The sequence below is a fragment of the Arvicanthis niloticus genome, chromosome 6 (genome assembly GCF_011762505.2).
Source record: "Arvicanthis niloticus isolate mArvNil1 chromosome 6, mArvNil1.pat.X, whole genome shotgun sequence".
Classification (NCBI taxonomy): Eukaryota; Metazoa; Chordata; class Mammalia; order Rodentia; family Muridae; genus Arvicanthis; species Arvicanthis niloticus.
The window spans coordinates 62,872,402-62,886,955 of record NC_047663.1 but is presented as its reverse complement, the minus strand read 5'-3'; positions in this window follow the sequence as shown (position 1 = coordinate 62,886,955).

Sequence of the window (14,554 nt, the reverse complement as noted above, 5' to 3'; positions counted from 1 at the left end):
AAAAATTTAAGGTCCAAGTTCAACCGAGCATTTATTTCAGTTGTTAAAGTCCTCTAAAGTTCTTGGTTTTCTCTTGGAAATCTCTATAAGGGCTGATTTAATAAACAGAAGGGGGGGGATGTTTATCCTCTAAAACAGTATTTAAACATACAATACATTTAACAGTACCAGACAGGTGCAACTGACCTTCTGGGTGTTGATTAACTGTTCTTGGAGGCCTACAAGACATAGACAGGGGGATTAAAGGGGCAGTGATGTTTACTCTAGTCCTTCAAAGTAATTTAGGTTCCAAAGGGTTGTGAGGCACCCTTGAAAAGATCCCATGGGATAGGGGTTTTCTAGGGAGGGGAAATGGGGAAAGGGAATGGCATCTGAAATGTAAATAAAATATCCAATAAAAAATAAATTAAAAAAAAGATCCCATGGTTCTACTGAATCACCTGTCTTCTTGTACAAAGAGGCCATTGAGGCTCCACAGGGTGGACGCCAACCAGTGTACATTCTGCAAAGAAGAGAGTCAACAAGAAGAGACGTGCTCTCAGTGCTTCCAAAGAAGATTGTGGTCAGAAAGGCCCTGACCTATCCTATCCCCAACTGATGGGACAATTGGACAAAAAAGGTCAAAAGACTGGGGGTCTCCTGACTAGTCTAAATGACATAGCCTTAACAGAAAAATACATGTTTATGTTGGCTCTCAGTATTCTATTAAAGACTTAACTAGAGCTGTAACCGTGGAGTAGTCATAAGACATGGCAGCCAGAAGGGAAAATTCTGAACCTGCTAGTGTCACATAGAGGAACATCTGCATGCCACAGGAAGCAGCTGAGATCTTATGGCTCCTCAGGAGTTGGTCCATGAGCATCTTGGGCACAGTGACAGAAATGTACATCAAGTCCATGAGGGCATGGCTGATAAGAAAGTACATGGGTGTGTGGAGGTGGGTATCAGAGAGTATCAGTAGGATCCGGAGGGCATTCCCAGACAAGGCCATCAGGAAAATCACAAATATGACCACAGCAAGCAGGGCAGGGTGTTTGGATTGACTGAAGAGTCCCACCAGGGTGAAATCTGACTGTCCAGTGTAGTTGCTCATTTAGGTGGTGATGCCTATGAGTGTCTCCTCAGCCACCAAGAATGCTTTTGAATTAGCATCATGTGACTGTAGGAAGGACTACTCAGTGGTGTGTGCCTCAAGCTGACTATGCTGACAGAAGTTCCCTGGGCCTGGAGATTTGAGGTTTATTATTATTTTTAAGTATTCATTCATTCATTCATTCATTCATTCATTCATCTTGTCAGTCATTGAGAATTGTCATGGTCTAACTGTTAGCATTCCTCCTTCTAGGCTCTGCCAAACTTACCTGGCAACAGCCAGGTAGGCCTAGCTTGCAATAAAAGGGGCCGTTTGGCCCCTCCTCTCTCTCTTATTTATTCTCTCTGTTCCTTCTTTCTCCCTGATTTCTCTCCCTGACCCCTTTTTTTCTTTATCAACTTTCCCCTCCCCCTGTCTCTCCACTTGTTCCTTACAGGCCTCTCCTGTCCCCATCCCTCCCCCCCACCCCCCAGTGTGTGTGTGTGTGTGTATGTCTTTCTCTGCCTCTACTCCCTTCTCAACTCCCCTTCCCATGCCCTAAATAAACTCTATTCTACACTATATCAATTGTATGGACGCCTCAGCATGGGCCCACCCAGGTACCCCACCCATCTCATCATACCATGCTTATGCTCTATGAAACATATCCTTGCCCCCTTTTCATAAAACATTTTTTCTTTGATACTTTATTTATTTCCATTTCAGATGTCATCCCCTTTCCCCATTTCTGCTCCCTAGAACTCCCTATCCCATTACCCCTCCTCCCTTTTGCTTTTATACCATTTTAATTACATGCATGTATTAAGGTCAGTTCTAGGTTGAGGAACTAGCAATACAATAGATGCAAATAGTCAATGAACAAGAAGACAATAAACACAAATAGTAAAAGAACAAGAAAGGCATTAAACACTATTCCATGAACACTCCAGTGATCATTGTTTCTAAGGGTTTATAAGGATGACCAAAATATCTGAGCCTACTTCCCTGTCCTAGTCCAAAGTCATTTTCATGTCTGAAGCCTACATCCTTGTTCTAGCTTAAAATTTAGATTCCTGTCTGAGATTACTTCTTTGTTCTAGCCTAATATTTAGATTCCTGTCAGAGATTACTTCTTTGTTCTAGCCTCATATTTAGATTCCTGCCTGAAATTACTTTTTTGTTCTAGCTTAATGTCAGATTCCTGCCTGAAGCCTACTTCCTTGTGGTTGGCTAATATAAGATTCTTGCCAAGCAGCCCTAAAGGCTCTCTGCCTCTCCCCCTCTTTTATTTCATTACAAGACTGAGCCTGTTTTAGGTCTTTCTGACAAGAATGCCTTCCTTACCCATCATGGAATATGCATTATCCAAAGCAATGCACTTCTGTCTTAGGTTGGTAAGGCTCTGTGCAGAATCTTAACTGTCCTTGGCTTGCCAGCCTGTTAATTTAATAACTCTGTCTAGGGATCCATTTTCAGGTTCAAACCATGTACTTTAGCTGCCAACATGTTGATGTTGTTAAAAACAAGCTTTAACATGATGGGCAGAAATAAAAATATTCCCAGGACAAAAAGGACTAGCATGATCAAGCTACCTATGCCATTCTTGAAGCTTGACCAAAATAGAAATACTGACCTCAGGCCATGGGTAATTTTATCAGTAGTATCTACCACATCAACGCTCAGCAGAGCAGCATTCTTGAAATTCATAAGCTCACTCTGTAAAGTTAAAACACCCAGAGAGGTGTTAGAATTATGCCAAATACACTGAAAGTGTCTTTAAACTTTTTCCTAATTATAATGACCACCACTGTAAATTTTAAACTAACATGAATCCAATGGTATTTGGCATGACATTTGAGATGGCTCCTTACACTTAAATTCTGCACCTACTTCCAATAATTTGAATAAGATAAAGAGCATCAATCTATTCTTCCAAATGCCTATCTAAATCCTTTTGTATATTCAACACATTAGTAACATTTTTTGCTAAACGATTAACAAAAGTAGCTGTCTTAACTTCTTGTGTCACAGCAATTGCAGAAGCAGTGGTGCTAGCAATTAATGTAATTAAAGCTGTTATACCAGCAATAATCAAGCCCACTATCCTCTCACTTCTGCTTAAAGCCTGACTCATTTATTTAAGTACTTGTAAGCTATTTTTAGAATACCAAGGTTCTGTGATACTCAGGGCACTAACACAACAGCTGGTTGATAGACCTCTGTAACTGACATGCCAGATTTCAACATACTATCACAATTAGAAGGTGTACAATCAATGAAACTTACATTAAATACTGTAGAAGAAACAAAAGTAATTTTAACTTTACAACTAAAAGAGCCTTAACACATGTGCTAACACCTGTATGAAATTCAGATCCTACCGCAACTTTATCTCTTGCTAACTTAACATCATAGAGAACTGCAGCTAATTTCCATATATGTCTCTGGAAATGTCCAGAACTAGACTTCCAAATGAAGACTGCTATTTCCAATATTGAACTGATTTCTAGATCAGTCCATGGTTGACTCTGAATAACTGGTCACATTTAATAACAATACAAGAGTCATTATAACTTCTCTTTTTGATTCTCTGTTCCACAATGTCTAAATACTTAAGGCAAGGTAACTTGTCTCATCAGGGGTATAGGTTAGCAATGGTGGGTCAGGAACATATGTCCAATACAGCTTCCCAGTCACTATTGTCAGGGCACTCAGCAAGCTCACAGGTCCGCATCATTCTTTGTCCTGGAATCAGCATGTCTTACCCGTAGCTCTGGCAGCCACCATGATTCTTCAAAATCCTGCAGAAAAAAACACAAACATGCCATCTTCCCCGTATTTAATACCTGAGTGGGATCATGCCTTATGCCAGTAAGTGGATCCTTCCCTTTCACATATGCATAAGTGTGCCTAGTTGTAGAGTGCCATAGAAACTCAGCAGAAAGCTCCTTGGCATCCAATTTTTTTGAAAAAAAATTAAAATAAAAAATAAAAAAACATGATCTAAATAAATTTGTGATGTATGGGGATATATATCTCCCCCTTTTTTATTTTATAAAGATACTGTTTTAAAGTTCCATGGGCCCCTTTCACAGTCTCTTGTCCTTGACAGTTATAAGGAATCCCAGTAATATGGGTAGTGCTAAATTGCTGCTAAAAAGTCTCAAATGTTTGACTGTGGTAGCCAGTTCATTATCTGTGTTTGTTTGTTTTTTGGTTTCATTTTTTAAATTATTGGATACTTTATCTAAATTTCAGATGTTATCCTCTTTCCCCATTCCCTCCACCCCCAGAAACCCCTTAGCCCATCCTCCCTCCTCCTATTTCTATGAGGGTGTGCCCCCACCCATCTACCCACTCCCACTTTCCGGCTCTCAAATTTGCCCTTTCTGGGGCATCCAGCCTTCAAGGGACGAAGGCTCTCCTCTCCCACTGATGTCTGACAAGTCCTTCCTCCTCTTACATACACAGCTGGAGTTATGGGTCCCTCCATGTGAGTTCCCAGGCTAGGTGTTTAGGCCCTGGGAGCTGTGGTTGGTTGGTATTGTCGTTCTTCCCAAGGGGATGCAAGCCCCTTCAACTCCTTCAGTCTTCTCTATAACTCCTCCACTGGGGACCCTGTGATCAGTTTGATGGTTAGCTGTGAGCATCTGCCTTTGTATATGTCAGGCTCTGGCAGTGCTTCACAGGAGACAGGTATATCAGGCTCCTGTCAGCATGCACTTCCAGACATACTCAACAGTGTTTGCATATGGTGATTGCATCTGGGAGGGATCTCCAGGTGGGGCAGTCTCTGGATGGTCCCTCCTCCAGTTTCTGCCCCACACATTGTCTCATATTTGCTCCTGTGAGTATTTTGTTACTCCTTCTAAGAAGGACCGAAGCCCCCACACTTTGGTCTTTCTTTTTCGTGGGCTTCATTTGGTCTGTGAGTTATGTCTTGGGTATTGTGGGATTTTGGGATAATATCCACTTACTAATGAATGCATGCCATGTGTGTTCTTTTGTGATTGGGTTACCTCACTCAGGATGATATTTTCTAGTTCCATCCATTTGCCTCAGAATTTCATGAATTCATTGTTTTTAATAGCTGAGTAGTACTTCATTGTGTAAATGTACTACATTTTCTGTATCCATTCCTCTGTTGAAAGACATCTGGATTCTTTCCAGTTTCTGGGCTATTACAAATAAGTCTGCTATGAACATAGTGAAGCATATGTCTTTGTTATACGTTAGAGCATCTTTTGGGTATATGCACAAAAGATATCGCTGGATCCACAGGTAATACTATGTCTAATTTTCAGAGGAACCACCATACTGATTTCCAGAGTGGTTGTACCATCTTACAATCCCACCAACAATGGAGGAGTGTTCCTCTTTCTCCACATCCTCGCCAGCATCTACTATTACCTGAGTTTTTGATCTTAGCCATTCTGACTGGTGTGAGGTAGAATCTCAGGGTTGTTTTGATTTGCATTTCTCTGATGACTAAAGATGTTGAACGTTTCTTTAGGTGCTTCTCAGCCATTCGAGTTTCCTCAGTTGAGAATTCTTTGTTTAGCTCTGTACCCTATATTTATTTATTTATTTATTTATTTATTTATTTTATATTTTATTTACATTTCAGATGCCATCCCCTTTCCCCATTTCCCCTCCTTAGAAAGCCCTATCCCATTCCCCCTCCTCCTTTTTTGCTTTTATACATTTTTTAAAAAATGTTAATCAAAGGCTTTCTTTATACGTTTGGTAATGCTCAATAAGAAGTGTAACCCAATACCCAACCTAGATATATAAACTATCTTTGACTGGTGGAGACACGTGAACATATGCCTCCATGCACCCCCCCCCCCTTTCTCTGTCTTTCTCTCTCTCATCACCTAGCTTCACCCTTCCTGTTAAAATAAAGCTTTTCTCTCAAAATGCAATTAGAGCATAGTTATTCCTAATTGTATCAGTGAGGTACAAGATAGTCCTAATACCCAATCCATTATTTTGTTGACTAACCAGAACCTCTGTCATCTGCCCTAACTAAAGCACTTAGTTTTGAACCTGGCTTTTTTTTCTTGGCTTTAGAATGAATGTCAGCTGAAAACCGTCCACTCAGATCTGTTCTCCCAAAGTAAATAGCCAGGATTGGCTATGAGATTTTTTTTATAGGGTTATTTGGTTGTCTGGAGTCTAATTTCTTGAGTTCTTTTTAAATTTTGGATATTAGCCCTCTATCAGATGTAGGATTGGTAAAGATCTTTTCCCAATCTGATGGTTGCTGTTTTGTCCTATTGACAGTGTCCCTTGTCTTACAGAAATTTTGCAATTTTATGAGGTCCCATTTGTCAATTTTTGATCTTAGAGCATAAGCCACTGGTATCCTGTTCAGGAACTTTTCTCTTGTGCCCATGTGTTCAAAGCTCTTCCCCACTTTCTCTTCTATTAGTTTCAGTGTGTCTGATTTTATATGGAGGTCCTTGATCCACTTGGAGTTGAGTTTTGTATGAGGAGATAAGAATGGATTGATTTGCATTTTCCTACCTGCTGACCTCCAATTCAACCAGCACCACCTGTTGAAAATGCTGTCTTTTTTCCACTGAATGGTTTTAGCACCTTTGTCAAAAATCAAGTGACTATAGGTATGTGGGTTCATTTCTGGGTCTTCAATTCTATTCCATTGATCTTCTTACGTATCTCTGTACCAATACTGTGGAGTTTTAAACACTACTGCTCTGTAGTACAGCTTGAGGTAAGGGATGATGATTTCCCCAGAAATTCTTTTATTGTTGAGAATAGTTTTCACTATCCTGGGTTTTTGTTATTCCAAATGAATTTGAGAATTGTTCTTTCTATCTCTGTGAAGTACTGAGTTAGAATTTTGATGGGGATTAAATTAAATCTGTAGATTGCTTTTGGCAAGATGGCCATTTTTACTATATTAATCCTGCCAATCCATGAGCATGGGAGATCTTTCCATCTTCTGAGATCTTTGATTTCTTTCTTCAGGGACTTGAAGTTCTTGTTATACAAATCTGTCACTTCCTAGATTCACACCGAGGTATTTTATATCATTTGTGACTTTTGTGAAAGGTATTATTTCCCTAATTTTTTTTCTCAGCCTGCTTATCCTTCAAGTAGAGTAAGGCTACTGATTTGTTTGAGTTAATATTATATACAGCCACTTTGATGAAGTTGTTTATAAGGGTTAGAAGAGTTCTCCGATGGAAGTTTTGGGGTCACTTAAGTATACTATCATATTATGTGCAAATAGTGATATTTTTACTTCTTCCTTTCCTATTTGTATCCCTTCGGTCTCCTTTTGTTGTCTAATTGCTCTGGCTAGGACTTTGAGTACTATATTGCATAGATAGGGAGAGAGCCGGCAGATTTGTCTAGTGCCTGATTTTAGTGGCTTGCTTCAAGTTTCTCTCCATTTAGTTTAATATTGGCTACTGGTTTGCTGCATATTGCTTTTACTATGTTTAGGTATGGCCCTTGAATTCCTGTTCTTTCCAAGATTTTTACCATGAAGGGGTGTTGAATTTTGTCAAATGTTTTCTCAGCATCTAGTGAGATGATCGTGTGTGTTTTTTTTTCATTGAGTTTGTTTATATAGTGGATTATGTTGATGGATTTCCAAATATTGAACCATCCCTGCATTCCTGGGATAAAGCCTATTTGATCATGATGGGTGGTTGTTTTGCTGTGTTCTTGGATTTGATTTTCAAGAATTTTCTTTGAGTATTTTTGCATTGATATTTATAAGGAAAATTGGTCTGAAGTTCTCTTACATTGTTGGGTCTTTGTGTGGTTTAGGTATGAGCGTAATTGTGGTTTCATAGAACGAATTGGGCAGTGTTTCTTCTGTTTCTATTTTGTGGAATACTTTATAGAGAATTGATATTGGGTCTTGTTAGAAGGTCTGATAGACTTCTGCACTAAAACCATCTTGTTCTGGGCTTTTTTTGGTAGGGAGACTTTTAATGACTGCTGTTATTTCTATAGGGGTTATAGGACTATTTAGATGGTTTATCTGATCCTGATTTAACTTTGGTGTCTGGTATCAGTCTAAGAAATTCTCCATTTCATCCAGATTTTCCAGTTTTGTTGAGTATAGGCTTTTGTAGTAGGATCTGATGATTTTTTGAATTTTCTTAGTTTCTGTTGTTATGTCTCCCTTTCCTGACTTTATTAATTTGGATACTATCTCTGTACCCTCTGTCTGGTTAGTCTGGCTAAGGGTTTATCTATCTTGTTGATTTTCTCAAAGAACCAGCTCCTGGTTATGTTGATTCTTTGTATAGTTCTTTTTGTTTCTACGTTTTTATTTCAGCCCTGAGTTTGCCTTCTACTCCTCTTGGGTGCATTTGCTTTTTTTTTGTTGTTTCAGAGCTTTCAGGTGTGTTGTCAAACTGCTATTGTATGCTCTCTCCGGTACCTTTTGTAGGCACTTAAAGCTATGAGTTTTCCTTTTAACACTGCTTTCATTGTGTCCCACAAATTTTGGTAGGATGTGTCTTTATTTTCATTAAATTCTAAAAAGTTTTCAATTTTTTTCTTTATTTCTTCCCTGAGCAAGTTATCACTGAGTAGAGCATTGTTCAGTTTCCACATGGATGTGGGCTTTTCATTGATTTTATCATTTTTGAAGACCTGCCTTAGTCCATGTTGATCTGATAGTATGCATGGGATTATTTCAATTATCTTATATCTGTTGAGGCCTGTTTTGTGACCAATTATATGGTCTATTTTGGAGAAGGTACTGTGAGGTGCTGAGAAAAGGTATATTCTTTTGTTTTTGGATGAAATGTTCTATAAATATTTGCTAAATCTGTTTGGTTTATAACTTCTCTTAGTTTCATGTGTCTTTGTTTAGTTTCTGTTTCCATGATCTGTCCATTGATTAGAGTGAGGCATTGAAGTCTCCCACTATTATTGTGTTAGGAGCAATGTGTGCTTTGAGCTTTAGTGAAGTTTCTTCTATGAATGTGAGTGCCTCTGCATTTGGTGTATATATTTTCAGAATTGAGATTTCATCTTGGTAGATTTTGCCTTTGACGAGTATGAAGTGTTCATCCATTCTTATCTTTCTTGATAACTTCTGTCTGAAAGTCGATTTTATTTGATATTAAAATGGCTACTCCAGCTTGTTTCTTGGGACCATTTGCTTGAAAAATTGTTTTCCAGCCTTTTATTCTGATGTAGTGTCTGTCTTTGTCACTGAGGTGTGTTTCTTGTATGCAGCAAAATTCTGTGTCTTGTTTACGTATCCAGTCTGTTAGTCTATGTCTTTTTATTGGAGAACTGAGTCCATTGATGTTATGAGATATTAAGGAAAAGTGATTGTTGCTTCCTGTTATTTTTGTTATTAGAGGTGGGGTTATGTTTGTGTGGCTATCTTCTTTTGGGTTTGTTGGAAGAAGATTACTTTCTTCCTTTTACTAGGAAAAAGGAAAAATTTCCCTTCTTGTGTTAGTGGTTTTTCTCTATTATTCTTTGTAGGGCTGTGTTTGTAGAAAGATACTGTGTAAATTTGGGTTTGTCATGGAATATCTTGGTTTCTCCATCCATGGTAATTGAAAGTTTTGCTGGGTATAGTAGCCTTGGCTGGTTTTTGTGTTTTCTTAGAATTTGTTTGACATCTGTCCAGAATCTTTTGGCTTTTATAGTCTCTGGTGAGAAGTCTGGTGTGATTTTGATAGGTCTGCCTTTTTAAGTTACTTGACCTTTTCCCCTTACTGCTTTTAATAGTCTTTCTTTGTTTGGGGCATTTGTTGTTTTGATTATTATGTGACAGGAGGTATTTCTTTTCTGGTCTAGTCTATTTGGAGTTTTGTAGGCTTCTTGTATGTTCATAGGCATCTCGTTCTTTAGGTTAGGGAAGTTTTCTTCTATAATTTTGTTGAAGATATTTATTGGTTCTTTAAGTTGGTAATCTTTGCTTTCTTCTATACCTATTATCCTTAGGTTTGGTCTTCTCATTGTGTTCTGTATTTCCTGGATGTTTTGAGTTAAGAGTTTTTTGCGTTTTTTATTTTCTTTGACAGTTGTGTCAATGTTTTCTATGGTATCTGCTGGACCTCTGATTCTTTCTTCTATCTTTTGTATTCTGTTGGTGATGCTTGCGTCTATGACTCCTGTTATCTTTCCTAGGTTTTCTATCTCCAGGGTAGTCTCCCTTTTTGATTTCTTTATTGTTTCTACTTCCATTTTTATGTCCTGATTTGTTTTGTTCAGTTCTTTCACCTGTTTGGTTGTGTTTCCTTGTAAATCTTTAAGGGATTTTGTATTTCCTCTTTAAGGGCTTCTACTTGTTTACATGTGTTCTCCTGTATTTCTTTGAGGGAGTTATTTATGTACTTCTTATTGTCTTCTACCATCATCATGAGAAGTGATTTTAAATCTGAATCTTGCTTCTTCTGGTGTCATGGGGTATTCAGGACTTGCTATGGTGGGAGAACTAGGTTCTGATGATGCCAAGTAACCTTGGTTTCTGTTGTGTATGTTCTTGCACTTGCCTTTCTCCATCTGGTTATTTCTAGTGCTACCTTCACTCACTGTCTCTAAAGCCTGTCTGTCCTGTATCTTGATTGTGCCGGAACTCCTCAGAGTCCAGCTGTCTCTGTGTTCCCGTGATCCTGAGACCCTGGTTGTGATAGCTCCTGGAAGCCAGGCTGCTTCTGGGATCCTGAAATCCTGGTGTGCCCAAGCTCCTGAGGTCCTGTGATTCTATTATCCTATGTTCCTATGTGTTAGATCTCCTGGGATCCAGCCTCCTCTGGCTTTTGGGGGATTAGGTACAGAGATGAAGCCTTAGGGCTGCTTTAGGTGCAGGCGCAGACCAGAAGGGTCTCATGACACTGGCCTTAATGAAGTTCCTGGGTCTTCGTGGGTCCCAAATTACTCCCTGCTTGGGGGAAGTGGGTTATGGTCGACTCACCTACACTCTTGGGCCTGTTAGACCTCCTGGGAGTATAGCCTTCTCTAGATTTGTGGGGACTGGCTGCAGAGCTGAAGCCTTCATCTGTAGATCTTATTGTTGAATCTTTCAATGTGTGTGTTTTATTTGGAGAATCTGCCAAATTCTAGAAACTGGGAAGTACTGATTGGTGGGAAGGGAGTAAAAGATCTTAAGGGATGGGGACAGTAGGGTATAGTGACATGAAGGACAAAAGAATAACTGGGAAGGAGTTTGAAGTGGAGAGAGGATGAGTGTGAGAACAGAGATGGGAACCCCCAATACTAAGGTTGTTTCAAAAGGCCAAGTAGAATCCTGCCCTTCTTCTCTATGGATTTATATAGATACATGTGCTCTACTCAGGGGTCATAACTGCCAGAAGCTATGGACTGCCAAATAACCTAGAGCCAGGTATGGGTTATCTTATCTTGAGTTGTTTGCTGGTAGACAAGGTCCTGCAGACTTCCAAAGCAACATGGGCTATTGCTGTTGCTCTTGGTTTTCCTCTAGAACTTGATGGTAAGACCCCAGTGCTGAAGAAACCACACACATTGCTCACAAGAAATCATGTTGGCAATGACCTGGAAATTTCAGTTCAGAGTATCAGGAACTTGTTGATGCTTCTGTTTATCTGTACCCAAAGCCTATACAACCTCTCATGGTGCCATGAAAGCTAGTTATCAGTGAGCAAGACTCCTGGTGAGTACTGCCTGGCTTCTCCATATCCTGTGACCAAAGTGTGTGGTGTCTTCAGACTATGGATTTAGCCAGGTGACAGTAATATAAATATTTACATTTTTATTGAAGCCTTTAGTGCTTGTAAAGTGTTATATAATTTGCATGTCATAATTTAAAGTGAAACAAATAGCTTAAAAATATGGTTTGTGACTGACCTCAGAGCACAGGGATCATGGGGTGGGGAGAAGATAAGATAGCACATTATGGAGGGGCCAAGAGGCAGCACCTATGACAGAGCAGCTCAACTCTGAACTTTGGCATCCCCACTTGTGAAAACTACTGGAAGTTTATATGAACACACACACACACACACACACACACACACACACACACTAATAGAGAGATAGAGAGACAGAGAGTGACAGAGACTGAGAGAGAGAACAATAACGAACTATACAAGTGGCCAAGCCTATGGCCATGCATTAGCTAATTTGTGTGTTTCATGCTTGAAATCTGTTGACAATGTTGAAATTTCAGATCATTGTTAACTCTGGTTACAATTCCATTTTTACAAATCTAGAAGAAAAAAGACACAAAGATAAAACTGCAGCTGTGTAATGGAGATATCTATTAGTTTTTGTTAGCTCTATTAATTACATCTTCAAAGTCTCAAAGGAACATTATTTACAAACTCCCACCACACCATTCTTTAATGAGCAGAATCCATTCAGGGATAACATCACTCCTCCTATTCTGTGTGTACTTAAGCAGCCACTTCCCTTGGTCCACATGGACAAGTCTGCCAGCAGCATCTGGGGTGAGTTATATCTGACAGGAGACTCTCCAGGAGTCACTACTCTTGACTTAACATCTGCTTTCAGAATCTTCTATTAGTTCTTGAGAGTATTTCTTTGATTTTCCTCTACTTTTTTCTGCAGAGAAACATTTACTTCCAAAAACTTCAAATATCACTTATTAAACAAAACAGATTTAACATGTTTTATTTATAACCATTTAAAAACAGAAGAAGACGTATGCTACTTTCTTATCTTATTGGCATGCATTAGCTGTCTTGGGACTAGTAGCTTACAGAGGGTCACAGTGACACTAAGAATTACATTCTCATCCTGTCTTTTCAGTGATGAAAGGTGCAGGACCTTGTCTAGACTGAGCAGTAGACTACAGGGGGAAGTGGGATTTCCAAAAGAACCGAGGCAGGAGCATGCCCTGTGTCCTCCCAAAGGATGAAATGCACATCTGTTGGTCAGTTGGTTTTTTCCTGTTAGGCACACACTCTGAAATCTGAGTTTTCCCTCTGTAAATGAAGAAAATAAGGTCAGTAGGTGACTCAGGCTCCTGGGGCAATGTGCTGTAGGAAGGAGTCAGAATGGACTTGGATGCTGCTGGCTCCAGTAGCTTGGGGTGACTGTACCAGCTAGTCCAGGTTAGTAAGTTCCAGTGTGAAGTTGCGTCTGGCTATCCACAGGAGATGCAAACTAGAGATCAGGGGCAGGATTGAATAGGCTGTAATTACCATGTGTGCCCCAGAGATCGCGTTCCTAGTCCTTTTGTCCTGGGTGTCTTAATGTGAGAAACTCTAATTTAACAGTGGGCGACACTAATTTTTTTTTGGCAGCCAAGTATCAGGATTAGTTTAGGAAACTCTCACAGTGGTGTAATTATCTCTGCAGTTGGCAGTTTTTTCTAATTTTTCTCTGCCCTGTAATCAGCTAAATGCTTCTCGGAAGAGGAGCTATTTCTTCTGTGTTGGTGAGAGCAGCCATAACCTAACATTTACCATTTTAGATACTAACAGGTTGACAGAGGGAGCTGGTGGGATGGTTACGTGGTTAAGAGCATTTGTTGCTTTTTCAGCAGACCCAGGTTCCTCTCTCAGCACCCACATGGCAGCTCACAGCCACCTGTAACTCCTCTTCTCGAGGATCTGGCACCTTCTTCTCCTCCTTGGGCAGCAGAGACACATATAGTGCGCATACACACAAGCAAGCAAAACAAACACACATACTAAAATTAAAAAAAAAATCAGAGAATTTTTATGTTGAAAATTCAATGTGTTTAAGGAATCATGGCATAAGCTTTATTTGATTTCAGAAAGGCTAGGTGTACCTTGTACCTATTGCTTTTCTGTTCTGCAGCCCTTTAAACATTTGATTTTGTCATTTTTATTTATTGTCTTGAATAGACTGGCAGAAGCCTCTTTAAACACTGTCAAGTTTAAAGTCTCCTTGGCATGATTTTGAAGTCTAACCCAGACTCCAGCTATCACCATGGAGCACAGGAAGCCAGCAGCTCATGCCAGAGGCATCTCAGTGGTACACAGCCTTTTTTCTGTGTCTTGGATTCCAAGAGATAGAGATTGTGATGGGCAACAAAGCAGGTGATGCTCTGTAAGAAGAGCCTGGCCTGGTGACCACAGTCACCTCTAATCCTTCAGATTTAGAGCACACAGTGGAGATGTGAAGAGATGAACTTGTAGAGGCCCAGACTTACACAGGTAAACTTTTCTGCTAATCAGGGCTAAATGTGTAAATATTTTTACATATATATATATATATATATATATATATATATATATATATATATACTTGTAAATTCCAATGTTCATAGAAATGCTTATCTAAACACATATTTAAGATTTAAGATTTTATACATTTATAAAAAATAAGCATACCTATAAACTCATAAAAATTTCAAATACTAATTCTTAATTTGGCTTATATATTTCTTATTTGAAGATTTTCCCTTATTTCTTTGAAAACTAAATCCTTAATATTTAATTGGAGAACAAAAATAAGACAATACTATTACCCATCTCTGAGATAGCTATCCAAGATAGT